Below are 15,288 nucleotides of genomic sequence, written 5' to 3'. Positions count from 1 at the left end.
CACATTGCACTTTTTTATTACTGCAATTGTTTTTTTGTTTCTTCACTGGTCCATGTGACTGGTTTTTCATATTTGCTCTAAGATAAATAAAACTTACTTTTTCTCAAATAAGTGGTGGTCATTGTCTTTTTGTTTTATCTTGCTGTGTCATAATCATTTGGTTTTGTTATGTCTTGCTCATATATATATAAGACTTTACTGTCTATTTGATTAATATAATTCTTCTACATACAATACCTATGTGAACTGCTGTTGCAATATATTGTATACCCAGGTTCTTATGGGTCTAAAGGTTGCTCTTGTAGCCTGATATTATTGGATTGTAAGAATGTCAGATGTATCTCTCTGCATGAGTAATTACATATATAACGATTTAAATAGCTCTAATTAATATTGTATCTAATATTTTCAGAGCTCTACTTGTCCCAGTGTAGGGTAGCAGAGCTTGTTACATTACATGCACACATTATCATTATACAGAGACAATATATCATTCATGTGTGTAAATCAATGTACAGGAAGTCGTACATAAGTTCAAGAGGATTAGAAATGTGCAGGAGTCACATCTATCTTCCTTTCTGGTGGGCATGATATGTAAAGAATACATAGTTGGAAGAAACACAGTCAGGATTTAAAGCATAACGCAATGGTTGAGGTTGACTGTACTAATTAACTCAAAATCCTATTTGAGCACCTTACTACTGTGTTATATTAGAAACACAGTACATTATGAACTGCAAGTAACAAAAGTATGTCTGTGTCAAAAGCAGTACGTTTCTTACCAATTTACATAACATATAAATATGGGATTTGCGTGTTACACAATATGCTTTGCAAGAGGCACATTAGTCATTTATCCTACTTTGAGTCCAAAGACTAAGCACAGATCGTTACAGCAAGTACATTAACCACCATAGTTCTCTTACCACTATTATTAACCCATTAAAATTGCTGGGCACACAATGTTCACTGCAGCGGGTGCCTTAATCCTGCAAGATATTGAAAAATGCATCCTCTTTATGCAAAATTAAGTAAGTCACAACATATTTAGGGTCAGGTTTCTCCTTGTAGCCAATATCTGTGCCACAGATATATTTTTTTAAATGTATGAGTTGACTGTCAGTCACAATATGGGCTTATCATGACTCTGCTCCTCATGAGTCAACTCCCTGTCCGCTTCCACACCTTAATCCCCAATTAATGGGTTCCCAGAGTAATTTCATGACAATTCTAGCACTGTTGGAGACTGGTGGAAGGGAAAGGCTTCCACGCCTGTGTTTCCATGGGAGAAAAGGTCAGAGATATGAAGCCAGTTTGCATTTCTTAATGGTCCAAATCACTATTTTGGGCCTTTAAATGCAAAATGGCTTTTCTTGTGTACAAAGCCCTTTAAGGAATCGCAAATTGCGATGTCTACCCTGTAGGAATCTCAATTTGCGATTCCCAGAAAAGAAAATCGCAAATAGGGATTTCCTATTTGCACTTGCTAATCTGATGTACAATACATTTCCTAAATGCGACTTGGGCATTTAGGAGATGCAATTACTATTGACTTGAAGTCGATGGTAACCAGATGCAATTTTAAAAAAGCACCCCAAAGTGTTTTTTTTAAATTGCAATAGAGCACATACATGCCCATTGGGCACATGTGTCTTCTACATGTGCACCTCTATTTTTGGGGTGCCTCACGGGGGACCTTTTACCCAGTGCCATCCTTGGTTTTGCATTTCACAAATAGTGATTTCCTAATAAGAAATCACTATTTGAGAAATGCAAAACCATTTCATTGTCTCAAATGCAATGGGTTTTCTTAAAAGTGATCGCTATTAGGAAATCAGTGTCTTTGTACATTGCATTATGCATTTCTTAAATAGTGATTTCCATGAAGTTGCTATTTAAGAAATGCAAAATTGCATTTTCGTACATCTGGCCCAAAATGTATGTGCTACGAATCTCAGGGCTTAATTTGTAATGGAACGAGTGCTGGTGCCAAAAGTTCTGCTCAGAAACCCGTGGCCATTGCTTTTAAATGTCAGAGCACCGAATAACAAGCCCGTGTAGTTTTGAATCGACCTCAAAGCTCTTCCATCCACTATCAGGCACCCCTTGGCCCTTTATCTCACTCCTGGAGGTTCTTGCTTTCTCCCCTTGTGTCATTCAATTGTTCGCTTTCTACTTCTTTCCCCTTTATGTGCATTTCCTTCTCTTGCCCACTGTCAGCGTCTGATAAAGGAAAAAAACTTCCAGTCCTAAAAAGTATGCTTCAGTTGACACCAGCAGCAACCGCGGCAGAAATTAAGCATTGGCTATGATTTATGTACAGACTCCCCTTTTCGCCACTTGTTTGCTAATATTAAACTTAATCCATTTACTTTGAAGGGATTAGTATGTCATGGAAAACAATTCTATTTCCCTCTATTCCACAATGGCACTTACACTTTATCTAATGTTAGATCTGGTCCTTGTGTTAACTTGCTTTTAATCAATCCTACATTCCTATCACACTATTTGTGTGTGACAGGTACGGGTATACCGCCAACCAAAGTAAACTGATTCGGTTGCAGTAAAATTGATCATTTCTAATAGATAATAATTTGCGGACATATGAAAGATAATATTGATGCATAAAAAGTTTTACATGACAATAAAAAAACAGCTATTTCTGTGTGATAGTACACATTCTTCCGACGCCCTAATCCCCCAAATTGTTAATGTCAATTCCTTATTAAAAATAGATAAACTGCTGAATTAATGTATTGCCAGTTTTGTTTTCTTTTACACCCACTCTTGATCTGATTGAAGTTTGATACCTAATTCTTGTTGCCTTCCTTGGGATGGGTCTTTACTGAACTGGACAATTCCTTTTTTCACCTCATGGACTGTTAGAAGGGCAGAAAACAGTACAGGAAAAGATTCCAGATAACACAAGAGCGATTTGCATTGGCAAAACGTCAGAAATTGTAAAAGACACTATGAGTGTCACAATCTCAACTTAAGTTATTGAAGGAAACTTCCTGCAAACATGCATTTCTCAGGGGTTCAAGCCATTTTACGGTCAGGGTGATGTCCTCATAAGGTGACTAGGCTCTAGGGTGTTGCACTGTAGAGGGCCGTAATCTTGCCATGGGTAACACTGTGATTTAGGATTGCCATCTTGGTGTTTGGAGAAGGCTGGGGGCATAGCATCTTCTATGATTGGGACTGCCATTGCGGCAATTTATATAGGACTAAAGGCCTGATTTAGAGTTTGTCTGACAGCTAACTCTTTCACAAACATGACGGACAGCCTGTCCGCCGTAGTACAATTCTCGTAAGATATAATGGGATCATAATAGGGCGGACGGGATATCCGTTACATCTGTGACTGAGTAACCCCATCCACCACACTCTAAATCAGGCCCATAGTCTGCAGTACTGGGCTGCGGCAATCTGTGCCTCCTTTCCCTACTTCCATGCTGTACCGGTCACCCCACTAGACGACTATTCCTCCTGGGTAACACTCCTCTTTGCTTGGGCCTGGTTGCCGCTAACACATACAGGAGTCCTAGTCTACGAGGTAAATATACATTTGGACTCTATCATGTTCCACGCAAAGATTCTTTACCTCCATTCTGCCTATGGGTCCACAAAATCCTCTGTTGTGAATCCTCTCAAACAGAGAATCACATTCAGAAGCTAGCTGGGTGCCATACTTTAGAACGTTTATTCACAACCCCCATGTAGCAGCAGAGTGGAAATGTAAGAACGATAATCATAGCTCTCTGAAGAGACCAGGTTCCTAAAACTTGTTAATATAGCGTTATAGCCCACTGCTGAGGGCTATACTGGTTGTTAAAGGCCCTGTACCCGAGTTATAGGCCCGAGCCGCAGCCAAAGGCGTTTATGAGGGAGAGCACCTTTATCAACCAGTATGACCTGAAGTTCAAAGGCTATAAGCCTGTTAGAACATTCTACCCCGTGAGTGTAGAATGTTCTGAAACAAAAAGGGAGAAACAAAAAGCGAAACATTGGAATGTTGGAGCAAAAGTCTTATTCCAGCCATTATAAGTCCTGGGCCACTTCATTGTTTTCAATGGAGTTACCAACATTCTAATTTTCTAATAAACAAAAGTATTTTTTAATTAATTGATGACTGAATTCTAATGACGATCTGACAAGAAAAAATTACTGCTCCCAACAATTCTGTGAATAAAATCTCATCTTTGATTGGAAAACTGAATAAAGGATAAGTTATTGCAACTAAATATTTTGAATTGAACCTAGGTACATGTTCTTACTCTTCAACACGTGAAACCAGGTCAGAATTTCAACTACTCTCACCATATAGAATATCCGCAGCTGTAGTAATGTGGGTCAGGTACTCCAGTCAGTCCTATACCAATTAAATTTCTGAATCACCTAACACCAGCTCTTCTAGAGATCTTCCATGCCTCAATAACTGAAGGGCTTTTCCCACTTTAAGCATGCATGATAATTTCCCTGCTGAAAAAACCTGGGCTAGACTCCTGGTCCCGGCTAACAACTGCCCCATTCCCTATTGCGAAGCGTGGATAAGCTTTTGTTCCTAAATGACTGCCTTTTCGTGAAATCCAATAAGATTCTGGGTGATGTCCAAGCAGGCTTTCCACCCCACAGCAGCACTCAACTAGTCATCGTGGCAGTACTAGAAGACCTATCAAAGGCTGCAGATGGCAACAGTGCCAATGCTCTGGTAGTCCCCAGTCTGCGGCATTTGACAATGCCGACCATACCATCATTACCAGCCAACTACAAGAGATAGGAATTTGTGGTAAAGTGCTAGTTTGGTTTCCTTCTTTGTCAGATGGCCCACTGCCACTTTACCACCACTAACATCACTTGTGGTGTTCCCCAGTTCATTGTTTATACTTTAGTGACGTCCCTAATGGTTATTATTTAATCCCATAGCTTCTTTTCCTACACAGATGCTGAAAACACACATCTCCTTTTCAGACTATGCAACCTCTCATGGAATGCTCTCGCAGGGGAGACAGGTACAGGTGAACTGCATTTCAAGGACTGGACATGGGAGACCAGGGGTGGTGGGGCTCAGTGCCTGGAACAGGCCGGCCTGCCTGGGATACTATGCTGTTGTCTTGATGAGTACATACAGTTGGCTCGAGCAGTGTCTGTAACTCATTGTTGTACATAATCGTGTCATCCTCTCCCCCGTTGGGTAGTTCACTTTCTACTGTGGTGTTGATATGCTAATGACATCCCGACACTAGGCAGGCTGCCTTGGCCCGTCCCGAACATGTACCAATAACATTCATTTTACACACTGATCTATGCAGGTGGTGTGCGGCCCAGTGAAATATCATTTCAGTTTTGTGAACTGAATTTCTCTTGCTAAAAAACCACACTGAAGCGAGAACTCAGACTTAGTGGAACTAAGCAGGGGGCGTAGCTATAAATAGTGCAGCAGGTGCAGTGGCACCAGGGCACATTACGCTCTAGTCATTGCTATCTTTTCTTGTTGGACCAGGGAGAAGAGCCATCTCCCTTGGCTGTATTATGTTCACAACGGCACCCCTGGTACCATCACCAGCCACTTTCTCGGGAAACTCCACTTTCATAACTTTGTCTCCACACACCCCTCATATCCTCGTTTATTTATTGATTGGTTGTACTCCCATGGCTGTGTAAACAAACTACACCCCTGACAGCTAACGGCAGGACACTGACCCGCTAAAAGAAACCAGGAAAAGAGTTTTTAGAAAATGCTAAATATGCATGTAACCAAAAGTCCGACATGCAATTATTGGTTGAGGATGTCTTTACACGTTGTGCAACATTTAAAACACGAGTAAATATTAAAAAGGTCTCTTTACCCGGGACTGCACTGCTAACCGTCCGAAACAGTTAACATTCTAAAATGTTCCTTTGTTTGGCAGTGTCAGGGTTTTGCGACGTGATGCCATCGTTGACCTGGTGGCCCCTTCAAGTGACCCTTAAAAACAAATCCTAGGCTTCAAAATAGTCAAAAGCCTATTTACGTATTACATTTTCTAACTCACTTAACGGCTAATTTACAAAACCCCCGCGATATAAACCAGATATTCATCCTGTTAGGCCTGCACGCATGGTAAGAGTACAAGTCCATATTGCATGAAATTCTAAAACGGAAAAATCCAGGCGTAGTAGGAAGCTGTGACTTTCAGATTCACAGAAGACTCACATGCGTAGCCATTTACGGATATGAAGATACACGTGTATATTTCCACAAAGTAGCAATTTACTACTAATGTGTATCTAAATTAGTTATTTCCTTTCCACAGACAAAAGCCTGCCCCTACACCTCTGCCCGGTTTGGAGGTGTTTCCTCCTCATTCCTGGGCTGAACTGGAAGTGTACCTGAACTTGAAAGGAGTACATCTCCATCTGTGTTCAGGGCAGGAACTACTTTGATACGTTTGGTGAGTGCCCAAAACTCAGTAAGTGTGTAGGTGGTGGACATACAGTGGCAGACTCTTGGGCGTAACTTCCTTTGGTGCAGCAGGTCCAGAGGAAGGGGGAGAGGCCTGTAGGGCCCACTGAGACCTGGCTATTGCTGTATTTTATAATTCAAACAGCAGCCGGATGGGGGTGGGGAGGTGGGCGGGGCATCTCCTTCCTTGCACTGGGGCCCATGACAAATAAGCTACCCTACTGGGTTTTGGGCTCTAGCACAGCCAGGAACTAGGGAAAACTAGCAAACCTATATGTCTTTGAAAATTAGACACCTAGGGGAATCCAGAATGGGGTGACTTGGGGCGTTCTCACCAGGTTATGCCATCCAGAATCCTTTGCAATCCTCAAAATGTGTCTAAAAAACACATTTTCCTCACATTTCAGCAATGAAAAGTTCTGGAATCTGGGAGGAGGAAAAAACTTCCTTCTACCCAGCGTTTCTCCAAGTGAGCCAATTAAAATGGTACCTCACTTGAGTGGGTAGGCCTAGTGCCTGCGACAGGAAATGCCCAAAACACGACATGGACACATTTTTCCAAAGAAAACAGACACCTTTTTTGCAATTTGCCTATCTGTGCATTTTGGGCTCTAGCTCAGCCAGCAACTAGGGAAACCTAGAAAACCTATATGTCTTTGAAAACCAGACACCTAGGGGAATCCAGAATGGGGTGACTTGTGGGGCTCTCACCAGGTTCTGTGACCCAGAATCCTTTGCAAACCTCAAAATTTGGCTCACAAAAACACATTTTCATTGCATGTCAGTAATGCAAAGTTCTGGAATCTGAGAGGAGCCACAAACCTCTTTTCACCCTTCATTCCCCCAATAAAAATGGTACCTCACTTGTGTGGGTAGGCTTAGTGTCTGCAACAGGAAACCCCCCAAAACACAACATGGACACATCACATTTTCCCCCAAAAACACAAAAGTGTTTTTTGTAAAGTGCCTAGCTGTGGATTTTGGGCTCTAGCTGAGCCGGCACCTACGAAAACCTAGCAAACCTGTACGTCCTTGAAATCTAGACACTTGGGGGAATCCAGAATGGGTGACTTGTGGAGCTCTCACCAGGGTCTGTCACCCCGAATCCTTTGCAAACCTCAAAATATGTCTAAAAAAACAAATTTTCCTCACATTTCAGCGATGCAAAGTTCTGGAATCTGAGGGGAGCCACAAACTTCCTTCTTCTTTCCAGCATTTCCCCAAGTCAGCCGATGAAAATGGTACCTCACTTGTGTTAGTAGGCCTAGTGCCTGTGACAGGAAATGCCCCAAAACACAACATGGACACATCAAATTTTTCCAAATAAAACAGACGCCTTTTTTTGCAATGAGCCTAGCTGTGCATTTTGGGCTCTAGCTCAGCCGGCACCTAGGGAAACCTAGCAGACCTATATGTCTTTGAAAAATAGACACCTAGGAGAATACAGAATAGGGTGACCTGTGGGGCTCTCTCCAGGTTCTGTCACCCAGAATCCTTTGCGAAGCTCAAAATCTTGCTTAAAAAAAGCAATTTTCCACACATTTCAGTAATGCAAAGTTCTGTAATCTGAGAGGAGACACAAACTTCTTTTTAACCAGCATTCCCCCAAGTCTCCCGATAAAAATGGTACCTCATTTGTTTGGGTAGGCTTAGTGACCGCGACAGGAAACCCCCCCCCCCCCCCCCCAAATCACAACATGGACACACCACATTTTCTCCCAAAAAACAAAAGTGTTTTTTGTAAAGTGCATAGCTGTGGATTTTGGGCTCTAGCTCAGCCGACACCTAGGAAAACCTAGCACACCTATACGTCTTTGAAAACTAGACACTTAGAAGAATCCAGAATGGGCGACTTCTGGGGCTCTCACCAGGTTCTGTCACACAGAATCCTCTTGCAAACCTCAAAATATGTTTAAAATAATGCATTTTCCTCACATTTCAGCAATGCAAAATTCTGGAATCTGAGAGTAGCCACAAACTTCCTTCTTCCCAGCATTTCCTGAAGTCAGCCGATGAAAATGATATCTAAATGTGTGTGGGTAGGCCTAGTACCCGTGAAAGGAAATGCCCCAAAACACAATATGGAGACATCACATTTTTCCAAATAAAATGGACGCCTTTTTTGCAATGTGCCTAGCTGTGCATTTTGGGCTCTAGCTCAGCCAGCACCTAGGGAAACCTAGCAGACCTATATGTCTTTGAAAACTAGACACCTAAGGGAATCCAGAATGTGGTGACGTGTGGGCCTCTGTCCAGGTTCTGTCACCCAGAATCCTTTGCGAATCTCACAATTTGGCTTAAAAAAGCAAATGTTCCTCACATTTCAGTAATGCAAAGTTCTGGAATCTTAGAGAAGCCACAAACTTCTTTCCAACCAGCATACCCCCAAATCGCCTGATAAAAATGGTACCTCATTTGTGTGGTTAGGCTTAGTGTCCTCGACAGGAACCCCCCCAAAACACAACATGGACACACCACATTTTCCCAAAAAAACAAAAGTGTGTTTTGTAAAATGCCTAGCTGTGGATTTTGGGCTCTAGCTCAGCCGGCTCCCAGGAAGACCTAGCAAACCTATACATCTTTAAAAACTAGACACTTAGGAGAATCTAGAATGGGTGACTTGCGGGGCTCTCACCAGTTTCTGTCACCCAGAATCCTTTGCAAACCTCAAAATGGGTCTAAAAAACCCACATTTTCCTCACATTTCAGCGATGCACAGTTCTGGTATCTGAGGGGAGCCACAAACATCCTTCTATCCAGCATTTCCCCAAGTGAGCCGATGAAAATGGTACCTCACTTGTGTGGGTAGGCCTAGTGCCCGTGACAGGAAATGCCCCAAAACACAACATGGACACATCACATTTTTACAAAGAAAACAGACCCCTCTTTTGCAATGTGCCTAGCTGTGCGTTTTGGGCTCTAGCTCAGCCGGCACCTAGGGAAACGTAGCAAACCTATATGTCTTTGAAAGCTAGACACGTAGGGGAATCCAGAATGGGGTGACTTGTGGGCCTCTGCCCAGGTTCTGTCACCCAGAATCCTTTGCGAATCTCAAAATTTGGCTTAAAAAAAGCAAACGTTCCTCACATTTCAGTACTGCAAAGTTCTGGAATCTTAAAGGAGCCACAAACGTCTTTCCAACCAGCATTCCCCCATGTCTCCCGATAAAAATGGTACCTCAGTTATGTGGGTAGGCTTAGTGTCCTCGACAGGAAAACCCCCAAAACACAACAAGGACACACCACATTTTCCCAAAACAAACAAAAGTGTTTTTTGTTAAGTGCCTAGCTGTGGATTTTGGGCTCTAGCTCAGCCGGCTCTCAGGAAAACCTAGCAACCCTATATATCTTTGAAAACCAGACACTTAGGGGAATCTAGAGTAGGTGACTTGTGGGGCTCTCACCAGGTTCTGCCACCCAGAATCCTTTGCAAACCTCAAAATGTGTCTAAAAAACCCCACATTTTCCTCACATTTCAGCGATCCAAAGTTCTGGTATCTGAGGGGAGCCACAAACTTCCTTCTATCCAGCATTTCCCCAAGTCAGCCGACGGAAATAGTACCTCACTTGTGTGGGTAGGCCTAGTGCCCGCGACAGGAAATACCCCAAAACACAACATGGACACATCACATTTATCCAAATAAAACCGATGCCTTTTTTTGCAATGTGCCTAGCTGTGCATTTTGAGCTCCAGCTCAGCCAGCACCTAGGAAAACCTAGCAAACCTATACATTTTTAAAATATAGACACCTAGGAAAATCCATAATGCGGTGACTTGTGGGGCTCTCACCAGGTTCTGTCACCCAGAATCCTTTGCAAACATCAATATTTGTCTAAAAAACAAATTTTCCTCACTTTTCAGTGATGCAAAGTTCTGGAATCTGATGAAAGCCTCAAACTTCCTTCCACCCAGCATTTTCCTAAGTTTCCTGATAAAAATGGTACCTCATTTGTGTGGGTAGGCCAAGTGCCTGCAACAGGGCAGGGCCCAAAACGTACTGTGGCGATAATGACAACTGATGTGAGTGTACTAATTAGTCCTGGAACCATTTAGGAAAAACATTTAGGGAAACCTACCAAACCCAGATATTTCTAAAAAAACATAGACACCTAGAGGAGCCCACAGAGGTGTGGCTTGTGTGGATTCCCCAAGGTTTTCTTTTACCCAGAATACCCTGCAAAGGTGAAACGTTGAATACAAACAATGGGGGTCATTATGATCCCGGTGGTCAGTGTTATAGTAGCGGTAGTACCACCAACAGGCTGGCGGTACATATTGCCATATTATGACATTGGCGGTTTGGCAAAAGCCAAGACTAAGGTCTCCAGCCCGGCGGGTGTCACTAGCCTGCCCCCTGGAATATGACCCCACCCACTGCCATGTTTTTTGTGGCTTTCTTACCACCATGTGAACCATGGCAGTAGGCACTATCAGTGCCAGGGAACTCATTCCCTGGAACTGATGGGGGTCTCCCCCATCCCTCCCCCCCTCCCCAGAGTCCTCCCCACCTCCCCTTTCTGACATCCCCCGACATATACACACCTACACGCACAGACATACACACGCATACACACACATACCCACATTCACACAAGCATGCATACATCCATGCACACCAACACACACTGACATACATACAAGCACACATGCATTCACACAACACACCATACACGCACACTCACATCCATTCATGCACACATGCCCCACACCCGCATGCACGCACACAGAAACATACACCCCCCCCACACACACAACACCCTCCACCCCCCTCCCCGTCAGACCACCCGACCTACGTGCTTGCAAGGGGTCCTCTGGCAGGAGCCGCCGCCATGACCGTAGCCGAAATTCCGCCAGCCTTCTGGCGGAATTCTGGCTATGGTCATAATATGGGGGTCGGCTGGTAGCCATGGTGCGGTCATTTGGCGGCCGTCGTCGTGGCAGTAGACGGCATTTACCACCTATGTCTTAATGAGGGCCAATATTTTTACTTGCATTTCTATGACGTAAACTACAGGAATATGCGTGGATCCACAAACATCTTACCACCTAGCATTCCCCAACTTGTCCAAAAAAAACCTCTACCCCACTGGTGTGCTTGGGCCTTGTGCCTGTGACAGGGATGGATCACACAAGGGTCAATGGTAGTCCTTGCATGAGGGCTACCATTGACTCTGGAGTGATTCATTCCTAACGCGAGCCCTAGGCACAGGACATAAGTGGGGTTCGGTTTCTATCAGGACAGGTGGGGAAACACTGGGTGCAAGGAATTTTGTGGATCCCTTCACATTCCAGTTGTTTACTTGACAGAAAAGCAAGGAAAAAGAGTGTTTTAATCAATGTTTCACCTTTGCAGGGTATTCTGGGTAAGAAAACTTAGTGGAATCCACACACGCCACACTTCCGTGGGCTGCCCTGGATGTCTAGTTTTCAGAAATGTCTGGGTTTGGTAGATTTCCCTATGTGGCCGCCGAGCCCAGGACCAAATACACAGGTGAGAGTCTTACAAAGCCAGGCTGTTTTTTGCTAGGTAATTTTGATGTCTCCACAATACGTTTTGGGCACTCCCCTGTTGCGGTCACTTGCCCACCCACTCAAGTGAGGCAGCGTATTTCTCTGGAGACTTAGGGCAATGCTTGGTGGTAGAAAGGACTTTCCCTCAGTGAAAATGCAAGGAAATTTGTTTTTCAAGCAAAGTTTCTGGTTTCAAGGGGATTCTGGGCGAAGGAAAACTGGTGAGAGCCACGCAAGTCGTGCACCCTTGGACTCCTCTGGTACTAGTATCTTAAAGTTAATCCACCACTCACACTAGTTGGTTTTAGCACCTCCAGAAATTATGGTTTTGAAGCATGAATACTTATTGAAGTATCTGAATATTGCAACTAAACCTTCTGAAGGTGAGTCATAAAGCCACTTCAAGGTACCAACCACTTTATGGTCCATTCACACACCATTCAAGCAAAACACTTTCATACTGCCGGCCACGGGCACAGTCCAACAAATCACTGCACTCACATCAACTTAGAGCTGCCAGACAAACAGCCCATTACATTCATATGCCACATGACGGAATACATTTGACTAGATTTTACCACCTGTCAAGTAACCGCCTCTTTCTTCCTAAACATTACCAAAGGCATGTGTAAGGAACCTTAACTAATGGCTCCTATGACAGCCACATGAGGCTCAGGAAGACATGTTTTTCATGCACTTTTAGCGCACTCAGGACCGTATTTATACTTTTTTACAATATACAATTATATTTAGTAAGTTTGCGCTGCTTTTGCGTCAAAAAATGACGCAAATGCAGCGCTAAAAAAGTATAAATACGGGCCTCACTGTGCTAAATCCATCTCCTTCCAGTTTGTGGATGCAAGTTGGTGGGTTCCGAGTATGCCTTGTGAGGCCCATGCCTCGAACTGAACCTTTGAAACCAAGGCAGACATGCGGGGGAATTTTCATGAAGTTCCCTAAAGAGAACATCATAAACTATGAAGAAGGTTAGTGTTTGACACACAGTGTAGTCCATGAGAACGTAGCACATGTCCCAGCCACCGTTGTGTATAGTGCTGTAATGCACTTATCATATGGCAAACTGAACATCTTCTAAGTTCTGACGGAGGATGAATATGCCAAGCAGCTCAAACACTGACCCTTAGGTGTCATTCTTTTTCAGTGACAGGGTGGCACCAATGGGTTTGAATCCATAGGTGTAGATGATGTGCATCTTTACTACCTTTACTATCTGCCTTCTACCTGTGCAACATCCCTGGGAAAGCACATGTACCATAAGCTTTTCTTACCCGTTCATGTCCCTGTCCTCATCAGAGTCCTGACTAATCCTGTAATAATTGCCAAGTGAACCTGTACTAATGCCTTCCACCGTTAGTTATTTCAAGTTCAAGAAAACATGTCTTTCATGCGCCATCGGCACAGTGAGGTCCTGATTTAAGATGGCCTTGCAACACTTTAGCGCCTTTTCCCCATGCCATATTTACAATGTGGCACAATGAATGCATTGCGCCACTTTGTAACTCTTCAGGCTACATTATGCCTGCGGCAAGCATAATGTATGCAAAGTGGGCGTTCCCCCATTAGGGTGGCCCGATAAAATGGCGCAAACAATTCTAAGAGATTTCTTTGTGTCATTTTTTTCAGCACTTTTAATTCCTGCTCAGAGCAGGCGTCAAAAGGGGGCACACCATTGTTAACAATGGTCCCCAATGTAGTGTTCAGGGTTAGCGCCAACATTTTGGCACTAAACCTGAACAGTACAGTAATAGCATCAAAAAATGATGATGCTATTGCCCCCTAACCTGCACCATGGTGCGGCGTATCTTAGATACAGTGCACACATGGTGGCGGTAGGGGGTCACCAAGGGGCGCAAGAAAAGTGGCTCTGCACCCTGTGCAGAGCCAAGTTCCTTAAATATGCCCCTTACTGTGCTAAATCCAACTCCTTCCAGTTTGTGTATGCAAGTTGGGGGTGTCCGAGTATGCCTTGGGAAGGGTTTTCCTTGAACTGAGCAAGCATAGCTACAGTTGAAACTAAGGCAGATATGATGGGGAATACATCCTAAGGTCTCTAAAGTAAAAAGCCAAACAAATATCCTGTGGGACTCATTCACCAACACTTCTGTTTTTGCTTTGAAAGCAAAGCTACAAATTGAGTTTGCACACTTTCAAACAAGTAGAAATGTTGTTGAATATGTCCCATAGAACATTTGTTTGACTTATTACACTTACTCTGGTTCTTATTGGCAATCATGGTGGTCCTTGTATAGTTCCCTAACAAGTACTTCAAAAGTCAGTCACACCTTTATCATTTTGCCACAGAGGGTACTCTGTAACAATGTGGCATATGTTCTGTCCACTAGTATGTGCAGTCTGGGGACTATAATGCATGTTAATTGAACAGAACACCTACCACATTAAGATGGCGGATAAAGGTGTTGAGCAGGCCATAAGGAAGTCCATGATTTCCTGAAGTAGATGAACTAAAATTCTGTGGCTGCTTGCCTAATGAAGCAGTGACCCATGGACATTTGATATCCATGGGTCCATGCACAGCCACTGAAAGGTTTACCCAAAGGCAGCTCCACCTCAGTCGATTTCCCAGAACTTTGCTTTATTATGATAAATTGCAAAGCAAATAGGGAAACAGAGGCCTGGCTGAGATGGGCACTGGGGTCAGTAATAACGACTCTCCTGCCGCTTTCCATGCTTTCAGCACACTTTACAGCGATGACATGGACAATACTTTTTGGGTATTTTAGGAATGCACTCAGCAAAGTGTCACTCCTGCAGCTTTGCCAAATCTACCAGAACATATGAAGTGGAGGCTGCTGCTTCTGTAGCAGCAGTGAGGCTTTCAATCACAGACAATTGGAAGTCAAGGAAAGACATAAGTCTTCCTGTGGTTGTCTGACAATAAACAACATACATATTGTATGTTGCCATCTGGATCAGGTGGGTAAACAGTTTTTTGTACAAGTGTGAATTTTACGACACACATTGTATGGTTGAAGAACCTGGTTGTTCTTGTCCACTCTTCCCATGCACTTATTGTAGTCAAGTATACAGGTGGGCTTGTGGACTTCGTCCATCTGACCCCAAACTGTGATGGGGAAGTGCTCTCATCGTGAACTGAGGTGAGCAAAATTACATCACCTCTATCCGAGAACTTGACTGCGAGCAGTTTGTTGGAACACAACGCAGTACTCTGGGATTTCTGTAGCTTCTTGCAAACAAGCTCCTGCGGGAATCCTTTGCCTTTACAATGAACTGAACTGCAGGCCACACTTCCAGCCTTGTAGAGCTCACTGAACAGCTCTACTCCTGTATAA

This window comes from Pleurodeles waltl, chromosome 4_2 (assembly GCF_031143425.1).
Source record: "Pleurodeles waltl isolate 20211129_DDA chromosome 4_2, aPleWal1.hap1.20221129, whole genome shotgun sequence".
In the NCBI taxonomy this organism is placed as follows: Eukaryota; Metazoa; Chordata; class Amphibia; order Caudata; family Salamandridae; genus Pleurodeles; species Pleurodeles waltl.
This window is presented reverse-complemented; position numbering follows the sequence as displayed.